Source organism: Oreochromis niloticus, linkage group LG18, assembly GCF_001858045.2.
Source record: "Oreochromis niloticus isolate F11D_XX linkage group LG18, O_niloticus_UMD_NMBU, whole genome shotgun sequence".
In the NCBI taxonomy this organism is placed as follows: Eukaryota; Metazoa; Chordata; class Actinopteri; order Cichliformes; family Cichlidae; genus Oreochromis; species Oreochromis niloticus.
Genome location: NC_031982.2, coordinates 21,853,267 through 21,866,010, shown reverse-complemented (window position 1 = coordinate 21,866,010; position 12,744 = coordinate 21,853,267). Strand labels below are relative to the sequence as shown.

At 37.8% G+C, this 12,744-nt stretch overlaps 2 long non-coding RNA genes across 3 annotated transcripts in view; one reads left to right on the top strand and one right to left on the bottom strand.

Moving 5' to 3' along the window:
- Positions 1 to 2,939: 2,939 nt before the first annotated feature.
- LOC102080304 (uncharacterized) lies at positions 2,940 to 6,397 on the bottom strand. The gene is made up of 3 exons (XR_270066.3): positions 6,166 to 6,397; positions 4,019 to 4,102; positions 2,940 to 3,123 (listed from the first exon to the last, which is right to left on the bottom strand). It is a non-coding gene; the product is annotated as an uncharacterized LOC102080304 (long non-coding RNA).
- Positions 4,026 to 12,744, top strand: part of LOC102080375 (uncharacterized) — a 29,452-nt gene continuing 20,733 nt past the window's right edge. The window contains exons 1-2 of one of the 2 annotated variants that reach the window (XR_003214999.1): positions 4,026 to 4,117; positions 4,895 to 4,983. This is a non-coding gene — a long non-coding RNA (uncharacterized LOC102080375). Of the gene's footprint in view, positions 4,167 to 4,894; positions 4,984 to 12,744 lie in introns of both variants that reach the window. The other variant, XR_270067.4, reaches the window with a different exon arrangement.

The following is a 12,744-nucleotide window of genomic DNA, read 5'->3' as shown; positions in this document are numbered from 1 at the left end:
TCATAGCCTGTCAACGACGTTGATTGGCTGCGTATATACGAATGTGAATCGCATTATTGGCTGGACTATAGGATAAGGTGGCATCGTTCTAATCCCATACAGGAGCAGCCAGTCACTTACTGACTAACACTGCAAAACAGAATTGTTAAAGTTTTAATTTTAATTTCAATTCAGGTTAGATTTTTTTTTGTGCGCAACGCAGATTTTCTGTGCGCAGAGACCGTGCCAGCAGTGCGCAATTGCGCACGTGCGCAGCTTAGAGGGAACATTAGTTTCCACACCACTGAAGTCGTTTTACCTCTCTTTTCAACCAACGGCATTCTTTCTTCAGCAGCCATTATCCTCTCCTCTCCAAATAACTTCTGCTTAGCTTTCCGAGCTTCCCTCGGGTCCTCTTAATTGTTGTGACGCGTGTTCGAAACGCAGAGAGGTGCGCTCGATTTGCCACACGGAGCAGCGCGAGAGTAAAGCACGAGGGAGGTGCTAATAATCGGCTCAGTCATTTTTAATGATCGTTGAAAACCCAGATCGTAATCGAGATTAAAATTCGATTAATTGAGCAGCCCTACCTCAGATAGTCAGAAATATTAGAATTCTAATCATTTATCAGTACTGACACTTGTGAGACTTCATCAGAGGTGTGAACATCACAGCAGATGCCTTTGTGTCAAAGTAACTGAGAATAAAACTCTTTTTCCTGGCCTGGCTTTTTATAGCAGATAACCTTAAAAATATTCTGCAATTTTGCATAATTTTAAAAAGTTTAAATTTCTTCAGTATTGAACAGCAGAAATTAGACTTTCTTGTCTGAGGACATTTAAGTAAAAACAAAAAACAACAACAACAAAGTTGTGCAACCTAAGAATTTTTTTAGTCGCACCATTGAAAAATTTGGTCGCATTTGGGAAAGAAGCAGAGGTTTTCTTTGTGTCTTTGGCGAGACTTTCATGGGTCTTTGAAATGTTTGCCACTAGAATCTGGGACAAACAAAGGCAGGCCAAAGCTAGATGGAACATTATAATGCTATAATGCTGAATTTCCCGGGATTTCCAGTTGCCTCAAACTGAGTGGAAAGTTTTTAACAAAACTGGAACAAAGTTTAAGTGATTGACTTTCAGAATAACGACTAACAATAAATCTTTTTTTGGTACTGTGATTTCTCAACACTGAAACTGAGGTTAAACTCAGTCAGTGGTTGACTTTAATCTACCACCAAATTGTTCGTCTTAACACTCAACTTGTTTTATTTTATATCCAACTGATATCATCATCACTGCTTAGAAAAGTGTCAATTAGAGTAAATATCCAAAATATTAAGTTTAAAGTCACATCACTGTGAAATTACACTAGTCTATACTGAAACGATGTTGAAATCATGACTGAAGGTCAATGGGACTTCAGTAGTATGAAAACCGACTGTCAGGTTTAACGTAACTGAATATTTAATTTAACCAGTGTTGGGCAAGTTACTTTGAAAAAGTAATTAGTTATAGTTACTACTTACTTCTTCAAAAAAGTAACTGAGTTACAAGATTCTAAAAGTAATTAATTGCTAGGAAAAGTAACTATTGCACTACTTAAGGTTAATGTTTAACCTTCTGGGGTCCAGAGTACAATTGGCCGTTTTTGACTACTTTTATTTTTACCTCTTCATTTCACCTTTTAAAACTATTTACTTTCCCTAGTTTGGTATTATTCTTTTCAGCACAACCTCACATGTCTGAATTTACAGTTATGTTTTCATTTTGACATACTGTATTAACACACCTGATCTAAAATCAGACAAAAAACAAAAAATCCAAGTAGAAAAAGTTATATTTTTTACTGTAACAACCACAAACATGTTTATTCAATCATATTTCATAACTTTAAATGTAAATATAAATTGTAAATTTTAAAATCCTATGCACAAGTTTTGCAAACAAAGTTATTTGCAGCCATTTCAAACTATTTACATAACAATCAGGTATTCTGCATTAAATAAGATGCCACACAAATTATTTGTGCCACTCCAAAAAAGAATTTCTGTCGACTATAAAGGAGAACATCACAGCCTGCAGGTCTGGCAGCAACAGGTGTATCACTCCTCCTGTTTTCTACCTGGAGACACCGTTTACACTGTAATCTGCCTTTGGTGGCTTTCTAGCAGCACCTGTAACATTCAGCAGTCGCCTCATTGTTCTGACACACAAAACTATCCACTACACTACACACTAACTACACAAGACATCTCAAAAGTCGCTCTCTCTCTTTCTTTTCGCTCTTTCTCTCTCGACCAAATGTCATGTTGCCATATCATTTTTTGATTGGTGGACATGGTACATTTTTCCACCAACATGAAAGGGGTGTCTTTTGTTTTGTTTTATGTTTTTATTTTTGGCCATAAGCAGAGAGTGCTTGCTAGTGCTGCCCTTGGACAGTAAACATGACAAAAGTATTCAGGAAAAAACACCACGTATTATATTGTTTATCATGACTCTGGTTTTACGTGGCCTATCAACACAATTTAAAAAATGGTATATAGCACCTTGTTGCTGTGTCATCTTGAAGTGGTCGAGTTTCTTGTTAGTAACGGTAATGGCGTTGTAACGATAGAAATAGTAATTAGTTAGATTACTTGTTACTGAAAAAGGTAACACTGTTATTCCCATCACTGAATTTAACTGAATATATATGTTGAAGTCTGACATTGATTCTTGATCATATTTGCACCCTAACGCAATACTGAAACAGCAGCGAGGTCACTGCTAAGGGGAAGTAAGACTTCAGTGGTATTTCTGCTGATACACAGCAAATTACTAATAAAACTTTAAACTATTGTTATTCTTTATGTATGGCCAAGATGAATGTTGTGATGATGTTTTTTCAGATATTTGTAACCTTTTTAACCTTACCAATAAACATTAGGATTCTAAAATGTAAATAACAAGAGGCAGCTTTGCATTAAAATGACAGGTTTATTCATTTTATTAAATCAATATTAAAAGTTTAGAATTTTGTTTTTGTTTGTTTTGTTGGTGTTGTTTTTCTTTTTTTTAAATTGTATGATATTCTGTCTCCAACTGGTCTGGATCACATCTGTAATGGAGAGGACCACTCAGCCCATCTGCTCAGTCACTCCATCTACAAAAGAAAAAACCAAAAGCAAAAAGTGAATAAATCTAATGAGAAAAAAAAAACATAACAAACTTTTATACTCATTTATTCATTCAAGATTTTCTACTTAATATGCATGTCAATAGAAAATTGTACTTAGTAGTCAGTATAATCTTTTAATAATATAAGTCTGCGAAAGATAGAATACTGCATGATGACCGCTTTATGACTCAGACTGTTGTTTTTTTCTGTGACCCGTTATCATGCAGGGAAGGAGCAGTTCCTGCTAGTGATAGATAAGAACTGAGCAAGCAGTTTCACTTCGTACCAGGAAGAGAAGCCTCTCCTGGCACACACACACACATATACACATCCACATTCCAATGTCATGAACAAATGCACCTACTGTTGTATAAATAAAGATCAGAGCAGGAGCAGAGCGCACTTCACAAGGCCCCCACTCTCGTGTGAGTGCTCTGTGACTGCTCTTACAAGTAAAAACTGCAGCGTGTGTGTGTTTCTCCTCTTTGATTCTCAGCTGAAGAAGTGTCATAGAATACATCTCTTGACAATGCATCATTGTCGTTTTATGGTCAACCATAAATTAGGGACATTTCAACAAAATTTCTCAGAAAACTCGTAACTTTTCTATATTGGGAAGATGGGATGTACCACTGTGAGAGTAGCCTGGTGGAATAATCCAAGTGAAAATATCTTTAATCTGAAAAGTCAACATTTGTTTTCATTGTCACGTTTCTAAGCCCTTACATGCCTCGACCTTTGCAAACAGCTCAAATGACTAACTCTGAAAGCGGAAATAAATAGCTGGTGAAACAACCCCAAAACATTAAGTTTAAAAAAAGCACAAAAAAGCACACGGGACATAACATGTCCCGTTACAGCGACTCAAAACGAAACTCACGGGCAGAATAAAAGCTCAGATGGGGACACAAACTGTGGTTTTCTGGATGACACAGCTGTAAACCCAGACGGTGTTGGAGATCCTCTGAAACAAAGACGTGTAAGTTTGTCTTTACGTCGAGACAGCAGGAAATCACACCAAGAGACAGGTGAAAAGCATAAATGTGTTATTTTATATGTGGCAGACTTCAGAACACTTCATGCACATCCAGTGTGAGCCAAGGACGTTCTTTCATATCTGTTTATACTTAAATGTGACCAATAATCAAATTTGATTTGATTAAATGACTGATTTAAATGCATACTTCTTCAGTCAATATGTGATTTATGCACAGACTTTCAGCTTTACTTCGAGAGGTTATCCTAAAGTATGGCTATTAGCTGCTAGGAGTTATGGCCATTATTACATATAAAGCATAAAACAGTGCAATGATGAGACGTTGTTTTTGTATTGCTTTTATTTTGACATAGAAAGAAAGTAAGTGCTGTATTTTGTGTGTGTGTGTGTGTTCATTTCTAGATTTGGCTATTAAATAGTCTGTTTGACTGGGTTTTGTTTGACAGCTATGTTCTGTTGTTCCAGTTACTTTGCACACACTAAGTTAACATGATTTGGAGCTATGAAGACACACAGACCTGCATAGTGTTGTTCAGATGGACTTGTTTTGCATATTTATATTTCCCAAAGATACAGTTAGAAAATACTGATGGAGAGATGCGCTGAGGAGAAAAGACTTTCAGCCAAATTCCTCTGCATATGAGCAGCATGGGCTGTCAAAGATATTACTAAAATATTATTAAAATAAGACACTGGTTAGCATTTTGCACTTCTGTTTTTCCCTTGTTGTTTCTCAGTCCCCCCATTCTCTCTTCACAGTTCTACATCTTCAGAAATACAAGCAAAGGAGTGCGGAGTCGGGAAATGGGAATTCAACAAAACTGAACCAGTCGTCATTTCAAAGCAAAGTATGTAGGATAAACTGTATGGTGTGTCCATTGTTTAGTTATAGCCTGGGCCTACTGCTGTATTAATGACATCTTATTAATTCATCTAAGATTTGGGGACAGTGTCCACAATACATTCACAATATAAAATATTGCTGGAGAGACAGCTAGTTAAAATCATGTCATTTGCTTTTATGTTTATTTTTGGGCATCCTGTGTTATTGTGCTTTAAGTTTTTGGAGTTTTCTATTGCAAATATTCATGGTTAGTTTCGTGTTTTCATCCTTGGGCTATTCTTATTTACAGTTTTGCAGGTTTAGTTCTTGGTTATAGTTTGATTATAGTCACTGTTTCAGTCTATACCACCTTCCCTGTTTTGTTAATTCACCATCTCCGTGTAAGATGTTCTCATGCTTTAGTTATTTCCTGGTTTATTTTGGAAGCTCTTGTCTCATGAGTTTTGCTTCACTTTGCAATCTGCCTCCTTCTCTGTCTGCTTTTGGGTCCACACTTGAACCAACTCCAAACATGACATTATCACCATTCACCTCACACTTAAAGAAACATACTTAGATGGTACTAAGATGCTGCCGTGATGCCTGTTGTTTTCTATGGTCCCCTCCCCAATCAGAGAAGGAGTGACATGTTTAGCTGCATGTTCTCCTTAAATTGCTGGTGTAACCCCTCTCAGTGTCTATTTCTGGTGCTGTATGAGTAAAACTCTCTGGACTCGAGATGGGTAGAGCTCAGGTGTGGTTTATTCCCCCTTTTGAGGGTCTCTGCAATAACATGGGACATGAATACCATGGGTTTCCAGCAACAGGATTCCGCCCAAACACAGCAAAAGCTTCGTTGCTACTACGGGATAAACAAATGATCGTATAGTGGAACTCTTAGTTTTCTCAAAATTAATAAAAACCAAAAATTGATTGAAAAATAAAATGGCAACAAAACTTATTACGGAAAATAAAATATTACTGCATTGTGGTTTAGGTAAAAAAAAGAGAGAAATTAATTCACTTAAATGCACATTCATATTCATGTGAAAATAAATAAACTTCCAGACCAAAGCCAAAATGTCCTTTCATGTACAATAGTAAATGGAACAATGCTACCATCTACTGGGCAAAACTTAATAAGCAGTATTTCCTAAACAGAATTAACCAGCAGCTCAACCAAATACATGTTTCAAAATACACATACCTGCAATAACATGGGACATGAATAACCACGGGTTTCCAGCAACAGGATTCCGCCCAAACTATCAAAGGAAGTTTCAAATTATTAGACACAACAGTCTCCTCTAGCTGTTAGCCGCTAGCTCAGCGTGTCCATTTTTGTTCTACCGTCTAACCCATTAATTTCAAAACAAGATCATAAAACCGAAATCTACTCAGTTACTTTCGTTGCTACTAAACGGATAAGCTTTGGGAAAACCAGTTTACCAGTAGCAGACTTCCGTTGTGGATTTTCAAAATAAAAGTTTCAGAACCAAATCATTCAAAATAAATCCATGGTTGCGATCCCAAGTTTAACAGGAATTTAAACATAACAAAACCATGTTAATTCTTTGACATCGTTACACTGGCTGTCTGAGTGGTGTCCAAGAAACGATGTGGGCTTCAGAGATAACTGGCAAACCTTCTGGAGAAAACCTGGTCTTGTTAGGAGAGACGGCATCCATCCCACTTTGGATGGAGCAGCTCTCATTTCTAGAAATATGGACAAATTTATTAACCCCCCCCCCCCCAAAAAATATGACTATCCAGAGTTGGGACCAGGAAGCAGAGTTGCAGTCTTACACGCCTCTCTGCAGCTTCTCTCCTCCTGCTACCCCCCCAAAAACCCACCTCCATTGAGACTGTGTCAGCTCCCAAACAGACAAAAAACAAACTATAAACCAGCAATAAGCAACTTAAACATAAAAAAATCACAAAGAAAGAACAATACAGTATCCACATCTGAACCAAAGAGTAAAACGGTGAAATGTGGACTATTAAATATTAGGTCTCTCTCCTCCAAGTCTTTGTTAGTACCAGGGGCGATTTTAGCCCATTTTTGGGGGTGCTTCAGCACCCCCAAAATGAATCAAAGCACCCCCAAAGATTTCTTACTTTTTTTGGACAATATTTGCTGTCTGTGTGACACACTGCTAAAAATATAAAAACCATACAGTACTTGGTTGAAACATAACATTTTAACAACAAAAGTATAGATAACACCCCCCCTCCCAAAATGGTTTGTTCCAGCTCGGCTCTCCCTTACTCTGGCTCTAGCTCTGTTGCTGCCAGAGCGGCAGCAGACGCAGCGGAGCGGAGGTGTAAGTGCCTGGCTTAAAACAGGACATATTAGCTGCATTTAACCTTCAGTTACTCTTTATATAGTTAGGTAGCAGTCAGGCCATGTTTCTTTTTAGCTGAAAAACATTACACCAGGTAACCTGCAGTGTTGAAAACATGTTTTCCGACAATGTTTGCTGCCCTACAATCCGTCCTACTCTGTAGTAAAATCAGCGACATTTGACCGTCCTGTTGCTCCCATTGAAATTTATATAGCATATTTAAAATCTAAAACTAAAAATTGTCCGTAGCCTACTGTTGTTACCACTGTCCTGTTTGAAATGGATACTAACTAGCTAACTGACTGGATGCCCATTAACCTTAAAACTACGGTTGTGTGTGTGTGTGTGTGTGTGTGTGTGTGTGTGTGTGTGTGTATGTGTTTGTGTACAGAGAGACAGCCAGGTTCATAAGGGATATAAGGAAGTTTTTTCAAAAAAAGGAGCAACATTCAGGTAAAAGTGTAAAAACAAATGATCCATCAATAAAGGATAATGTTGGATCAGTGTTTCAATATTTATATCTTTTATTAGATGTTCATGTGGTTTGGTTATTTGCCTTTTGGTTGAAAGTACACTGAGAGAGGACTTTTTGTTAGTGATCTTAATAGTATTTTTTCATATTAATGTAATTTTTCATCTAATTGAATCCAATCTATTTGTGTATGATTGTCAGTCCAAAGAGGGAGAGAGGAAAGAGGGAACGTCAGGAGAAAGTACATGGTCAGGAAGAAGCAGGTAAGAAAACAGACAGGGAACAGTGACAGGCAAAACAGAAACTATTAAACTGACAAAGAGAAAAAACCTGATTTTACTCATACAATCAGGAAGTTGTGTCCTCCCTATATTAAAGCTGCTATACAGAAGCTGCAAAACAAACTGGGTTGAAACATTTTTGACCCTCTTTAACAACATTCCAACATTATCATTGATTGGGGAGATTAAAATTAATGATATATTTTTATGTGGTTCAGCCACAACTCTACTAAAACCTCAGCCAGTAATAGGTGGGCCAACTTTTGGACTGTCCAGTTGTCTGTATGACTGTCGCAGTACAGTATCAGAAAGTGCCAAACAGCCCTGGTGGAGTGAGGAGCTGTAAAGAGAAGCAGAGTGCTCTGTTTATATTCTAAAAGTGTTTTAAGCTTGTTTCAAAGATTCTGTACAGCAGCTTTAAATGTTTTCCAAAAGCACACATACACTTATCAGTGTTTCTCAAACTTTTTACAGTGTGTACCACCTGAGAAAAATGTCAAGCTCTCCCAAGCACCACTATGAAAGCATGAAACTCATAAATCTTACAACACAAAATTAGTATTATTAAATTAGTAAAATTAGTATCTGCAGTAAAGATTTTTATTTGTAATAATTTATTCTGTTTTGGGAGTATTTTTATGTATCTGTATTATATTATACACACACATTAAAAGTGAATCTCTGTCCAAATAATGCACTCAGTTTACTTCTTACTCACTATGAGCATCATTCATTATTCTCCCCCAGTAATTAAGGTTAGGATATGTATTTTTTTTTATCCCAATCCATTCTTCTTTTGCAGCATTTAAATAACCTTGATCAGATTTGATGGTTTTGTTACAGACTTTTCAAAAAAAGTGTTTTGCCTTTCTTTCTCAAATGTGGGATTAAATTGTGTTAAAATGTACAAAACAGTGATGTCATGTTTTGTGACGAGGACCCAGGCACAGAGAGACTTGTTGAATTTAAGAATCTTATGATTTAAGAAAGAAATTTGCAGACTTGCACAGAGATGGTAAATTATGATGACTGATAACGGAGACGAAGACAACAGACGACGAGGACAGGGAGGAACAGGGGTTTAAATGCACCAAGGAGACAGTCAGAGAGAACTCGGGACAACTGGAGACATTTAAGGATGCAGGGACTGACAGAGACAGGGAAGAAGTCTCATCGTGACGTGTAAAGTTTATCTTGCCTGGCTGGGCAGCTCTCTGGGTGCTCAGCACCCCCAAAGCTCTGATCCTAGAATCGCCCCTGGTTAGTACATGACTTAATAATTGATCAACAAATCGATTTACTCTGCCTTACAGAAACCTGGTTGCAGCAGGATGAGTATGTTAGTTTAAATGAATCAACACCCCCGAGTCATTCTAACTACCAGAAATCTCAAAGCACAGGCCGAGGGGGCGGTGTGGCAGCAATTTTTCACACCAGCCTATTAATTAACGAAAGACCAAGACAGACTTTTAATTCATTTGAAAGCCTGATGCTTAGCCTTGTCCACCCAGCTGTAAAACTCAGAAACCAGTCTTACTTGTTATCATCTATTGTCCACCTGGGCCTTAAATGTAGCTTGCCATCACCAGTGTGTGAATGGGTGGATGACTGGATGTGTAAAGCGCTTTGGGGTCCTTAGGGACTAGTAAAGCGCTATACAAATACAGGCCATTTACCATTTACCATTTAAACAGAGTTTCTGTCTGATTTTTCAGACGTTTCATCTGATTTAGTGCTCAGCTCAAATAAAATAATTATTGTCGGTAATTTTAACATCCATGTAGATGCTAAAAATGACAGCCTCAACATGGCATTTAATCTGTTATTAGACTCAATTGGCTTCTCTCAAACTGTAAAAGAACCCACCCACCACTTTAATCACACTCTAGATCTTGTTTTAACATATGGCATAGAAACTGAACATTTAACAGTGTTTCCTGAAAACCCTCTGCTGTCTGATCATTTTCTGATAACATTTACATTTACAATAATTGATTACACAGCAGTGGAGAGTAGACTTTATCACAGTAGATGTCTTTCTGAAAGCGCTGTAACTAAGTTTAAGACTATAATCCACCCACTGTTATCATCTTCAATGCCCTGTACCAACATAGAGCAGAGCAGCTATTTGAATGCTACTCCAACAGAGGTCGATTATCTTGTTAATAATTTTACCTCCTCACTATGTACGACTCTGGATACTGTAGCTCCGGTGAAAACTAAGGCCTCAAATCAGAAGTACCTGACTCGGTGGTATAATTCTTAAACACGTAGCCTAAAGCAGATAACTCGTAAGTTGGAGAGGAAATGGCGTTCACAAATTTAGAAGATCATCATTTAGCCTGGAGAAATAGTTTGTTGCTTTATAAGAAAGCCCTCCGCAAAGCCAGAACATCTTACTATTTGTCACTGATTGAAGAAAATAAGAACAACCCCAGGTTTCTCTTCAGCACTGTAGCCAGGCTGACAAAAAGTCAGAGCTCTGTTGAGCCAACCATCCCTTTAACGTTAACTAGTAATGACTTCATGAACTTCTTCACAAATAAAATTTTTAACATTAGAGAAAAAATTACCAATAATCATCCCGCAGATGTAATATTATCTACAGTAGGCCTGCACAATAAATCGAAAATTTATTGTCATCGCAATATCAGCCTGTGCGATGGGCCCATCGCAAAAGACGGCGTAAACTGCGATAATTGGGTACCTTAAAATGTTTACACACGTGCTTTAACGAATTTACCAATCAAAGAAACCCCTTTACACATTTGACCAGTTGAATAGAGCCCTTCACGGCATTAACCAATCAAATGGATTAGAGGCCCGCCTCCTACGCAGGTGGGGAGCGAACAACGCTGCAGCAACGAGTCAGAGTTGTAAAGGCTGAGAGCGAGACGCATGACGAGAACACTTCTGACTATGAACTCGTGCCTAAAAAAAAATAGTAACTTGCTTATTTGGAGGTACTTTGGACGTTCTCCAAACACAGGTACTCCGCAAAACTTGCCGAACACTCGTGGCAACCACCAGAGGAAACACGACTAATCTCCACCATCATCTTCAATACAACCACAGAGAACTGTTTGAAGAGTTCCAGAAAGATAGGGCTAGCCAAACAAAGGTTGCTAATGTTAAGACAAAGAGCACAGCAGTCCAACAGCCATCTCTGTATCTGAGTTTTTCAAGTGGAACTCATGAGAAAATGTCGAAGCGCTACAAAGAAATAACAGACGCCATTACACATTTTTTGACAAAGACATGATGCCTATAAATACAGTTAGCAGAGAGGGCTTCACCAGTCTGATACATAAAGTGGACCGGAGATACCGCATCCCCTCACGAAACTACTTTTCCCATGTCGCCATTCCACAAATGTACAAAACATGCCGCAAGACCGTCATGTTTGAACTGAGCCAAGTTGAAAACTACACAAGCCCTACAGTAAAGTTTCCTCTCCAGTTTTGACTTACATCATAACTACTTGGTGAGTGGTAAAATGATGAACAACTGTGTTAAGGGAAAATCCCAAACAGAAGTCTGCCAAGGCAAACAGAAACACAGTGAGACAAAATACTTAATCACATGTACATGGGTGAACGTCTCCGCAGAGAGTCACACAGTGTACCTCTTTATTCGTGCATTTATAGTCACTGGTGCCCACACAACAGGGCGGCGTATTTTCGCTCTTCTCAGAAAAATGACTATACAACAGTATGTGGCTATCTTACTGGAACATTCCGTTCCGGAATGTTAGTGCGTAGGGAGTGAAGATAAGAGTGGTTCAGGTGTATGTGTGTGTGTTGTGAGATTCAGAAGGACGCAACCCTTCTTCTTGTTAGAGAGCGCAGATAAAAGTGTCCAGCTCTCCTCTTCCTGCTTGTTCAGCTATTATCGCTGTGAGAAAGAATTTATAAAACAGTCTTGTAGTGGACAACAGTCTAAGTCATCAAAATGTCAACATACAGTATTCTATCATATGCAAACTTATATCATTAAAAGCTTATACTGACTACTAAGTACAATTTTCCATTGACAAACTGCATTGAGATAATTTGCAGTATAATTTAAGTTATGTTTATTTAAAACTAATTATAGAGACCCGGAAGGATGTCTTTCAGAATTCAAGCCTCAGAAATTTTTTTTATGGGGTCAATGTTTCAATGTTAAAGTGCACTTTGCTGTTACACTGCTAATAGAGCAGCTTTCTTTAAATAAAACTGTTGCAGTAAAATGGAAATTATGTATTCTTTTTTTGTTTTGTTTTTTGCTATTTATTTTATCGCAAGTCATATCGTTATCGCAATATTGATCACAGTTATCGCACATCGCAGGTTTTCCTAATATCGTGCAGCCCTAATCTATAGCTACTTTTAGTACCACTGATATTCATTTAGACTCTTTTTCTCCAATTGATCTTTCTGAGTTAACTTCAATAATTAATTCCTCCAAACCATCAGTGTGTCTTTTAGACCCCATTCCTACAAAACTGCTCAAAGAAGTCCTGCCACTAATTAATGCCTCAATCTTAAATATGATCAACCTATCTCTAATAATCGGCTATGTACCACAGGCCTACGAGCTGGCAGTAGTTAAACCTTTACTTAAAAAGCCATCTCTAGACCCAGCAGTCTTAGCTAATTATAGGCCAATCTCCAACCTTCCTGTCATATCAAAAATCCTTGAAAGAG